Source organism: Canis lupus, chromosome 22 (assembly GCF_003254725.2).
Source record: "Canis lupus dingo isolate Sandy chromosome 22, ASM325472v2, whole genome shotgun sequence".
Lineage (NCBI taxonomy): Eukaryota > Metazoa > Chordata > Mammalia > Carnivora > Canidae > Canis > Canis lupus.
The window spans coordinates 1,928,725-1,940,858 of record NC_064264.1 but is presented as its reverse complement, the minus strand read 5'-3'; the positions used below and the strand labels follow the sequence as shown (position 1 = coordinate 1,940,858).

Here is a 12,134-nt window from a genome sequence, read left to right as displayed (position 1 = left end):
TCTCACTAGTGCCCTAGGATGATGTGCTTACTTGGGTTCTTTCCTCCCCTGGTCTCTCTTCTTCTTATACCTAAGAACTCTCATCTATATTATCATCTTAATTACTCAAATCATTGCCTGACCTATCTTCCAAATCTTCACTACTGGCCATATCCTAGAAAGAGGTTAGGTAAACTACAGCCTATGAGCTAAATCTAGCCCACAAGCCAAATCTAGCCTGCCACCTGATTTTATAAATAAAGCTTTATTGGAACAGCCATACCCATCGGTTTGCCTATTGTCTATGGCTGCTTTCATGCTCACAGCAGAGATGAATAGTTGTGACATAAATAGTATGGCCCTCAAAGTCTAATACAGTTATTAGGCTTTGAAAAATATTATGGACCTTTATAAAAAAAAAAAAGTTCACCAACCTCTGTTCTAGAAGGTAACATACAGGGGCGCCTGGGTGTCTCAGTTGGTTAAGCATCCTCCTTAAGCTCAGGCCATGACCTCTGGGTCCTAGGATCAAGGCCCACGTTGGGCTCCCTATTCAGCAGGGAGTCTGCTTCTCCCTCTCCCTTTGCCCCTCCCCGCTGCTAGTGCACATGTGCAGTTCTCTCTTTAATAAATAGAAATCTTAAAAAAAAAAAAAAAAAAAAGAAGGTAACATATGCCACACAACAGTTCTAATCTTTTCCTGCCTTTGGACCCCAACGCCAGTGCTGTTATTAGACTGTTCATCTCTCTAAGACCCCTGACCGTTTTCTCACTGTTCTTCCCAGCTCCCTTCTCACCCTCACCAATCTATCTCCTATGGCATAACTGAAGCAACAGTTTTAAATGCACAAAACGCAGGAGAGGTCTTTCACAATCTGGCCCCTGTCTATCCTATCCAACGTTCCAGTCACTCCACCTGTCAGAAAAAACTGATTTACTTTATTCTCCAGGATATTTCATGCTGTCTCTTATCTCTAGGCCCACCCAAGATTTACTATCAAAGAAAGACCTATATTTTTCCAGTTTCAGCTTAAGAACAATCATCTCCATGAAGCCTTCTCTGGCTCACTCATGCTGAGTCTTCCTCTATGTGCCCAGTGTTCTCTCTACACACCTCCATTCTAAGCATTTGTTTGCTGTTACTTCATTTCCATATTAATCAACACATTCCTTGACTGGGAGTCCTGAGGCAGAGCGGAAGGATGGTTAGTAATGGAAGAGGGTTTTAAAGTAGGAAATCTAGGACTGAATTCCAGGTCGGCCTCCTCCTAGTTGTAGGTCTTTAAACAAACTGTATAATGGCAATTATGTAATCATTACTACTTACTATTATTATTCTAAATATAGTGCCTTGTACATAGTGAGTGCTCAACAGTTACTGGTATTATTTTCCACTGTTTTCTCTCATACTTAGTTCAGAATTCAAATAGCTGCTGAGTGAATAACCAGAGCAAGCTAGTTCTGCACACATTATTTTCAGCTGCATACTGGATATTTCCATCTGAACATTTGGTTCCCCAAACTCATTATCTTCACTCCCAAACTGTTTCAATTACAGTGAAGTGACCAACTTGTTAAGGTCTGCTCAGGAATTTACTGGTTTGAACACTGAAAGTCCCGTGTCCTGAGAACTCCTTCAGTCCTGGGCAAACCAGGACATTTGGTCACCTTAAATTAGAGTTACGTTTCAAACAGTAAAAACAGACTTGAGTTAGTTTAAGAAACAAGGGGGAGGGAGGCGCAGGAGAATTCACTGAAAAAAAAATATGGAGCAATTCACAGAAGCAAAGGAAAAGCTATAGAATCTCATCTATGAAAAACTCAGGATGAAAACAACTCCACAGATCTAAGTGGTGGGAATTAATAAAAAACTTCTTCATAGTACTTCTGCCAAGGTGAATCACTCAGGTCTCAGTATCAGCTCAATTAAGATTTACATGCTAAGGACAGCATTTGACTGGTGTTGTGTTAAACAGAAAAAGACACTTTAATCAACGAAAGGAGACAGGACCACTTAGATTAAAAATCTCCCCAAAAGATACCCAACGGCAGAAGAGTAGCTTCCTAAGAAATTGGCCGTATCTGAATGTGGTTTCCAAAAGAAGAGAATGTTTCTAAGGCTACCAAATCAACTACTGTTTGAACACATCACACCTTTAAGACTGCATGACATTTTTCACTGTTATGTTGTTTTTCTTTCTATTTTGGCAAACTCCTACACATTCTTCAAGACCTAGCTCAAATGTGATCTTCTGTGTAACTTCATTCAATTTCCCCAGACATGGTCACTCTCTTTCTCTATGCTCTCATAGTACTTTGCAAATTACATACCTGTATCACAGAACTTACCATGCTGTACACAGAGTACAGCTGACCCTTGAACAAGATGGGTATGAACTATGCAGGTCTACTTATATACAATTCTTTTTACAGTACTATAAATGTATTTTCTATTCCTAATAATTTTATTAATAACATTTTTCTCTAGCTCACTTTATTCTAAGAACACAACTATATAATACATACATATACAAAATATGTGTTGGTTGACTGTTTATGTTATCCATAAGGCTTCCAGTTAACAGCAGGGTATCTGTAGTTAAGTGGGGAATCCAAAGTTATATGTGAATTTTTGACAGCACAGGAATGGGCACTGCTAACCCCCACATTGTTCAGGAGTCAATTGTATATGCTTAGGTATCAGTCTCTGACTAAACTGAGCAAGGACAATGTTATTTATACTTATTATCTTTGGCATTAACAATGCCTGCTCAGTCCATAGCAAATGCTATATAAGTGATAAATCTATTATTCAAGTCACCAGGATATATGAAGCATTAAATTAAAGGAGACGAGAGGAACTACTATAGGTTAACACACTGACAATATCAAAGAAAAAGCTGACAGGGTGCCTAAATGACTCAGTTGGGTAAGCACCTGCCTTCCACCCAGGTCATAATTCCAGGGTAATAAATAATAAATAAAAAATAAAAAAGAGAAAGCTGACAGACTGTGCAAGGGAAGGACAAAAGAATTATGAAGAGCAAAAACTCCTTAAACTTAGAAATTAAGGATAAAATTCTGACAAATCTAAGGATAAAATTCTGACAAATCTAAGAACCTAAAGGCATTACTTAAATAAAAGTAAAAACTGATGTCCATATGCACAATGGTGATTCTCAAGAAACAAGAAAATAAATTATATTCTATTTAAGAATGTAGAGAAATGTATAGGACATTTTCAGAAACACTGACCTTTCAAAATAACAAAGTTTGGTATGTATATGTAAACAAATAAACTTATAGCCCAGAAACACAACCATTTAGAAAGGTTAATTCCAAATAAATACAGTCATGATTTATTTTTATCACATTTTAACTATTAATGTTGGTATCCTAGGCTGTGACAAAGATTTTTTTAAAGATTTATTTGACAGAGAGAGAGAGAGAGAGAGAGAGAGAACGCACGACAGAGAGCACAAGTGGTAGGGAACAGCAGGGGGAGAGGGAGAAGCAGACTCCCCACTGAGCAGGGAGCCTCATGTGGGGCCTGATCCCAGGACCCCAGGATCACAACCCCAGCTCAAGGCAAACACCTAACCAACTGAGCCACCTAGACACCTTGACAAAATTTTTCTTTTGTGGCAAAAATGCTGAAAGTACAGCTATATCCTCCTTACACTATTGCCTTATCTTCAAAGTAAAGGAATAGAGCCTTGGAAATGAGAATATAGCCAAACTTTATGCTAAGAAACCAAAGTAACTTAAGAATAGTGTCAGTCATGGAAAGAAAACGCCACAGACTTTGAAGTTAGATTTTCCAGATACATTTTCTAACTCCTTTGTTGGATACCAAGATGTCAGATTACTCTTTTTACTGCAAATGTTACCCAGTCTATGTCACATTTTACCCAAATAACTAAAATTCATTTCACCAAATGTAATGACTATGACATTATAACATTAAACTATTCTTTTTTTTTTTTTTTTAAGAGAGGGAGAGGGAGAGAGAGAGGGGGGCAGAGAGAAAGGGAGAGAGAAAATCCTAAGCAGAGTCCATACTCAGCATGGAGTCCAACACAGGGCTTGCTTTCACAACCCTGAGATCATGATCTGAGCTGGAATCAAGAGTTGGACACTTAACCAACTGAGCCCCCCAGGTACCCCTAATTCTTTATCTAAACTATCTTTATCTACTCTTTATCATCTGAACTCTTTGACTGATATTACCACCACTACTGGGATATAGTCTGAAATACATAGCATCACCAATGGAAGGTTTTTTTTTTTTTAAATAAAAAAATGTTTAAACTGAAGATAATCATGCTTCTAAAACTAACCTCCAGTTTACAGAAAATCCAGAGGTGGCTAAGAAATAGGAGGAGCAAGTTACAGGAGGAACAAAGAAACAGACAAATCTAGTAATTAGGTCATTTTATTAGGATGAACCATATAAAACTGCTGATATTTGACGGATACTTTTAACTTCAAAAATGGAAATTTCATGTGGTTTAACTTAATACAAGAAAACTGACCTCATTTCTTCAACAAATTAACAGCATTTATAAAATGTTGGGGGACAATAGCCAAGAGGTAGAAGCAACCCAAGTCCATCAGCAGATGAATGGACAAAACGTGGTACCTACATACAAGGGAATATTATTCAGTCATACAAAGAAACTAAATTCTGACGCATGCTACAACATGGATGAATCCTAAAGACATTATGCTGAAAGAAATAAACCAGTCACAAAAGGACAGATATTATATGATTCTACTTATATGAGGTTCCTACAGGAGTCAAATTCATAAAGACAGAATGTCAAAGGGAGGTTGTCAGGGGCTGAGGAGAAAGGGAATGCAGTTCCTGTTTAATAGAGACAGAGTTTCAGTTAGGAAAGATGAAAAAGTTCTGGAGATGGAACAGTGATGATCATTACACAACGAATGTGGAGGTACTTAATGCCACAGAACTGTATACTTAAAATAGTTTTAAAATGGTAAATTTTAGGTTATGTATATTTTATTACAATAAAAAAATGGTGGGAAGAGCCTGTTCTTGGTCAAAGGAGACTTAGGAAACATAACCAAATGTGATCTGATCTTGTTTAATCCTGGTTCTTATGACTAAATGTTAAAAAAAAAAAAAGAAAAAAAAGAAAAAAGAAAAAAGAAAAAGAAAAAGAAAAAGAAAAAGAAAGAGACAACTGCAGAAATTTAAATGTGGACTAGATTAGATGTTATTAGGAAATTATTGCATCAGGGTGATATGGTATTTATGTAAGAATGCATTATTTTTTTTTACAGAAGTAGCCGTAAGTCTTCAAGAGTAAAATGTCATGATGTCTGTTATATATGTAGATGGTATAAAAGATGAAACAAAGAGCAAGCTGTTACTTAGTAAATGGTAGTGATATGTATATGGAATTATACTATTCTCCCTACTTCCCTACATATTGGAATATTTCTATGATTAAAAAGTAAGAGGGCACCTGAGTAGTGCAGTCTGTTAAGTGTCTGACTCCTGGTTTTGGTTCAGGTTGTGATCAAGGGGTTGGGGGATTAAGCCTCAAGACAGGCACTGCCCCTTGGCATGGAGTCTGCTTACAACTCTTTCTCCTCCTCCCTCACTTGATCTCACTCTAAAATAAATAAATAAATATTTCAAAAAAATAAAATAAAAAAATAAGAAAAAATTTAAAATTATTTCACTGTGCATGTGTCTTAATCTCCCAACACTTTACCTATCGTAATAAAAAGCTTGAACTTATTTTGGAAAGCAATAGGAAAAGGCACTAAAAGATTAAAAGTTTCAGTTCAAAAATATATTTTAAGAAAATTATTGTGCTGGTGTCACCTAGCACAGATATATTCATTCAAGAAATATTTTAGTGCTTACATTGTTCCAGCCCCTGTACTAAGAATCAGGCAAATGTGCTCAGAGTGTTCACAATCTAGTAGGAGAAAGAAAACATAATTGAAATGCATGATCATAACTGCAATGAGAAAGATAGATTCAGGAGCGAAGAATGGTACCTAACTCAACCTGGGAAGATGAGGAGATTCAGAAAGATTTCTCTTAAGAGCTAAACCCAGAGTGGAGTATTTCAAGAGGGGTAGGAATTAGCCAGGCAACAGGAGGCAGGGAAGGATATTCCAGTCAGCAGGATAGCCCTGAGAATAGAAATAGCATTGGCAAGCAGCGGAGGGCGGGATTCCAGATTATGTATAAGCATATAAGAAGTTCAGTGTTGCTAGAGCTTAAAGGGGCAGAAAGGGATGGAGAGAGGAAAGTGGAATCTGGAAAAATTATCAGGTAGCAGACTCACTGAAAGATCTCATAAACTGGAGAAAGACCACCACTTTGGGGACAACTTTTAAATTGCTAGATGATAAGTACTAAGCCGGAAAGTGGGCTGGAGGCAGTGAATAGAGAGGCAGGGCCAAAACCCAGAGACAGCACAGAGATTCAAGCTACATGACTGACATCTGACCGAATGTGGAAGATGAGGAAGGAGTCCAAGAAGCCTCTCAAGTTTCAAGTTCAGGTCACAGTGAGGGTGATGATGCCATAAACAGAAAAAAGAAAAAAAGGCAGAACATAGCTTTAAACACTTTGAGCTTAAGAAGCTGATGTGATGTTCATGATTAATTTCCAGCAGATGCTTAAAACAGATTTAAGTCCCCCACGCTGAAATGATAGTTAAAATCAAGAGAGCTGCTGGATGTGGGTAAGAAAAACAATCTTAAGAGTCACAGACGGAATCCTAAGACATGCCTACACTCAATAGGTAGGGAGAAGAGTTGGCAATATCAACCAAAAAGGAGTAATCAATGAGGCAGAAGGATGAGAAGAAATTTTATGCCATTAGTGAGTTCAAATAAAGATAATTATAACCTATCTGTTGTGTGAGAATTCCCGAAAAACTTTATGGTCTGCGAAATTAAGAAAAAAAGAAAATACATCAAGATGGTTAGGGCTACAAGCACCTTTAGGATGGAACACAGGGCTAAATGGAGCCTAGAGGTAGGTTATGGGTGAAGGAGCAATGTGGGTGCACTCAGACTTGCTGTGTTCAACTGTGTTTCTGTACTTCACGTGTTCATGTTCAAGTGCTATTACTTGGGAGTGCTAAAGAGTCAATGTGTTGGTAAAAAGCAACTCAAAAATCAAATATGAATCAACATGAATTCTGCGTTAACATCATTCCTCTTCAGCATTCAAATATGAATTAGTTCATGTTACAGAAATACATTATAGCAGAACAGACTGTCAAAGGAGGGCTAGGCAACGGTATCAATGCCATGGAGTCAACACCAAAAGAAATTACTGAAATCCTAAAATCATAGAGCACCATTCACTCCCAAATGTACGGTGTTTTTAAGTATATTATCTAGTCTCTCTTCCCAGAATATTTGTTAAATTTTATAGACTGGTCACTAAAATGACCACTCACAGCCCAAGGTCTCTACCCTCAGTGAGCTTCTTTATGGAGCCCACATACTTTAAAAAAAAAAAAAAATTAAGATTTTATTTATTTATTTGACAGAGAAAAAGAGAGAGCACAAGCACGGAGAGCAGCAGGCAAAGGGAGAGGGGGAAGCAGGCTCCCACCTGAGCAGGGAAACAGATGTGGGGCTTGGTCCCAGGACCCTGGGATCCTGACTCCAGCCAAAGGCAGAGGCTTAACTGACTGAACCACCAGGCACCCCTGAAGAATTTTTTTTTTTAATTTAAATTCAATTTGGTTAACACACAGTGTATTATTGGTTGCAGGGGCAGAATTTAGTGACTCATCAGTTGCATATAACACCCAGTGCTCATTCCATCAAGAGCCCTTCTTGATGCCCATCACCCAGTTGCCCCATCCCTACAGCTTCCTCCCCAGAGCCCACACACTTTAATAGCTACACACACACAGGATTTGTTGTAGATCATAGCAATTTATCCCAAGGAGGTAAAGGCAAACTCACCTAGGAAAGCATTAGAAAGAAAAAACTAGGGACTGATAGTACTAAATATGTTACTGGTCAGTCAGGAAAAGCCCCCTGAAGAACTTCTGAAGAGTTCGTTTTCTTGAACTAGGATGACATGCTTGTGGCAGAATTATAATCTTGCTGTTCCAGAAATACAGGAAGCAGTCTGAGTGAAGGAAGAGTTTGCCAGAGTGAGCCCCTCTAAACAGCAAAAGAAGGTACACAAGAGAAGAGCGTGTGCAGAGGCATGGAGAGAAAATCACACACCATCTCCAGTCCTTTCTCACAGCTGGTACAAAGAAGATAAAAGGGATTGTGTGTGGCATCTTAAGTTTTCCTCTTATCCTGAGGGCAATGGGAATGTTCTTACCAGGAAAGTTAATACAAAAAGATTTCAGAAAGAGCAACCCACAAGGTCCACTGGAAGGGAAGATACTGGCGACAGAGCACCCAGGTGCACCAGCATACTCACGCAGGTGAAAGTGACAGCAGCCCAAACCAGCGCAGCTGTAGTACGGCTGGTATTGAAGATAAAATACGAAGGCTCTTCGGATAACTGACCAATACAGAAAAGTGAAGGAAAGGAAGAAAAGGGAGTCAATAAGGGTTCAAGCTTAAGCAATTAGGTAGTACCACTTAGCAACAGAAGTTCCAAAAGACAGAAAATTGAGTTTGGTAATGCTGGTCAAATTTGCAGATGAGAAAATACATATTATCCCCAATATTAGAAACTTAAGCATAAAATTTAATTTAAAATTAATTTAATTTTCTTAATCACGAAACTTAAGCTTTAAAATTTAAGTGCCCAAGGACACTGGTTGTTATTTTTTGGTGAAACTAACTAGCTCCTCGTTAATAAGGAAACTTTGTGAGAGTGAAAAGGAAAAAGAGGCACATAAATCAAATTATATCAGAAATTTTTATCAGCAAGGTTCTAAAATACCAAGATAGGAATTTCTGTGAAATAGCCAAGATTTCTTAAGTATTTTCCCCACTAATTAACTTTCAGATGTGTTCCATAAAGTCAGATCTGAGGCTCCATGCAGTGGAGAGACAGTAAAGAATGGTGAGCAAGGGTTCTGGCATTAGTGTCATCCTGCTTCACCACAAATCTAGGTCCTGCCACCTACCCCTGATGACAGAGAGCTAGTTACTTAAGAATCGTAGGCCTCAAGTTTCCTCAGCAGTGAATCTGGATAATAATAGTACATACTTCATAGGATTGTTGCAAAGACTAATCCATATGAAATACTGAGTATATAGGTATATAGGTATACTGCAAAGACTTAAAAAGTGTTAAGATTTTTAAAATAATTGCTATTAGTTATTGTTACTGATAAAAATGTTATATTCTCGAGGCATACGGGAACAAGTAAAAGCGAAGTTGACCTGGGTGGCAATTACCAGAGTGTTTGATTTATAACTATTCACTGAATGTAACATTTCCATTTGTGCATTTTTCTGTAAGTGTCTTGGAAAAGTTTTAAATACTTTTTTAAGAGGGGGGGGAAAAAGCCTAAGAACAATGCCTTACATAAAAAAAGACTAGTATTAAACACACATTCCGGAGCAAATGAAGATAATTAGGAGCTTCCTTTTCACAACGTATTCCCTAGTTTTAGCTACAAAATCCATTCCTCCTACTAAAGCACCAAACTGCTATCCGGGATAATTACTTCCTCCCCTATCTGTATCTACAGACCTCAGAATAAGTTTTTATCCCCTTGCTCTACTGTGAGTTTTATGAAGAAGAGGAAGAGAAAGGAAGAGGCGGCGGTAGAGGAAGTTCAAATTCTCATTCCGTGTTATGACCATCCCCAATCTCAATGTTTTTTGAAAATTCCTCCTTACATATGGGATAAGGGCATCATTCCTCCAGAATTAATTCTAGATATTACTGCCAGTCACGCCTTTTTCCACCACTCTACCCACACTGTACCTCTAACGTGACTCCAGAATAAATTCCCTCAGATCTCCCTATCAAGAAGTGTCTAAGCAACTCTGCGCTGCGGGCATATTTCTCAGGCCACCATGCACCATACGGAAGTCTCATCTCTTCACTCCCGAATCTATTCTTTCTTCTGACCTGGGTCTTTATTCACTAATTTCTTTTGTTCTCTGCTCAAGTTTAGCACATACTTCCTATAAAATTCACCAACCTCTTTTCTAAGAAGCCATTCTTGAAATTACTCTCTTCCTCAACCTTCTTCCCATTCACAATTGTGAATTGTGAGTTTTCTTTGGAAAATATGTATTTTATATTTGCATCCAGCATCTTATTCGTGTATCAGCTGCTTGTATACTTTGTAACGTTTCATCTTTCCTCGATCCTGTACATCCTGTACGTGAAAAGGTAGGAATCCTATCTCATCAAAGGGCATCTCACTGTTTTAAATAACGAATAATCTCAACTAGTCACAAGTCTAAATTGTCGTGGAAGCTTGACCTAACACAGTTTCTAATAGATAAAACTACATTACGTACAGTGTCTAGTCTTGATTATACCTAAATCCACAGCAGAGGCACCTCCTTATCAGATCTGACCCCAGTTCACCCTTTAGTCACACTCCCTTCTCTAGCAGCAGTCCTACCGCATTCTCTCAGGACTGCCCAATTACTCCTCCCCCAAGCCTGCAATGCCCCTTCCTTGCGCCCTCCCTTTTCCTGCATTTTACCGGGCCAACTTTCTTTCACCTTTCAGGATCAGCTTACTCCAATTCATCCACTAGGAATCAACCAGAACATCTCCTTGGACTGCTCAGCTTCAAGTTAGAATTTTCTCGGAATGTACTTATCAATGAATTGCGTTGCAATTATCAGTTTACTTTTCTATGGCTCCCACTGAACCGTAAACTTCTTGAGGTACAGGCTGAATTTTAGCCTCCTCTGTATCCCCAAGACCTAACACTGTGAGACGTCCAAGTGACAATTAGTGAATGAATGCTCGCTGCCACTTAGGAACCTTCTATATGCTACATAAGCACACTCACGTGTCCTCGCCTAAAGTACTTTCCTCCAGTAAAGTAGGGATAATTCTATATCTAGTTTATAAAGTTCTTATAAGGATTAAATGAAATCTCATGAAGCTCTTAGTGTAGTGTCCGCTGTTTCATGCCTTAGTTACCCTGATGTATCCTGGGGAATGTAATGTGATCAACATTTTCAGGCTAAAAGGCTTGGCAACCATCCTCTTTTTCAGGCACCTATAAGTCATTGATCACATTCTGATCACCAGCAAACATTTATCGTATACCTATCACGTCCAAGCGTCCTGACTGGGTAGCACTGAGCTCCCAGAACACAGTAATACGGCCAAATAATAAAACAAAACCCAGCATCAATATCCAGCGGAGGAAACCGCGTTATTGGTTCTTCTACACAAACAATTATGGGCATTTCCCAAACTACATAAGTTTTGCTCTATAACAGAGGTAAAGCTTCAAGAACAATTACTGATGGAAAAAGCTCACAGTTAATTCCTCTCATCAAGTGAACCAGTAACGAGAGGCGGTCCCAAAATTTCTTGCTGCTATTCCTAAAGTTTCACTTTTGCTTAGAATTATTTCTCACAAAAAGAAATTTAACCAGGACCAGGACGGAGAGACAGATGACCTTCACTTGTGTTAATCGAATGGGAACTCCACAGTATTTCCTTAGCTTTTTTTTTTTTTTTTTTTTCTTGTTTCCAATTACCATTCGGTTTTATAGCTCTGGGGGAAAAAAAAAAAAAAAAGAGTCGCTTGAGGTTTTTGTGTGTGTGTGTTTCTGGACAAAACTGAACGCTGAACGTTTTCCCACCACTAAGACAAGGGCTGGGGGGAAACATGCACGCTCCTTAGTCCCACCGGCCCTTTCTCAAGAATCCCAAAACTGCAAATCATGTCACCTCGCTTTGGAAAAGGACGCTGTGGACCTACAAGCACGTCCTCCCCGTCGAGCCCAGAGGTCAGAGTCCCAGGGAAGTTAGTGCCCTGCATAATATGTTGCTTTCAGTAGCTGCAGAGAGACCTCTAGCGCTGCCTCCCTAAGCCGAGTTTGCAAACAGTACCTGCTAGTGTCACCTTAGTGAGACAATGGCAACACGCGGAGTGGCGACCAACCAAGTGACCGCGCTGTTTACGGGGTTTTGCAACCGCCCGCAAGTGCCAGCAGCAGCCCCACGCGAGGCAGAGCCCTGC

At 39.0% G+C, this 12,134-nt stretch overlaps 1 protein-coding gene across 2 annotated transcripts in view; it reads right to left on the bottom strand.

Moving 5' to 3' along the window:
* KPNA3 (karyopherin subunit alpha 3) overlaps window positions 1-12,134 on the bottom strand; it is a 92,867-nt gene that overhangs the window by 80,006 nt on the left and 727 nt on the right. Inside the window, exon 1 of one of the 2 annotated variants that reach the window (XM_049099374.1) lies at window positions 8,429-8,555. The exons of the other annotated variant lie outside the window; for it this stretch is intronic. The gene's annotated coding sequence lies outside the window, so the exon portion shown is untranslated. Of the gene's footprint in view, window positions 1-8,428; window positions 8,556-12,134 lie in introns of those variants that run through there. 2 annotated transcript variants of the gene reach the window in all.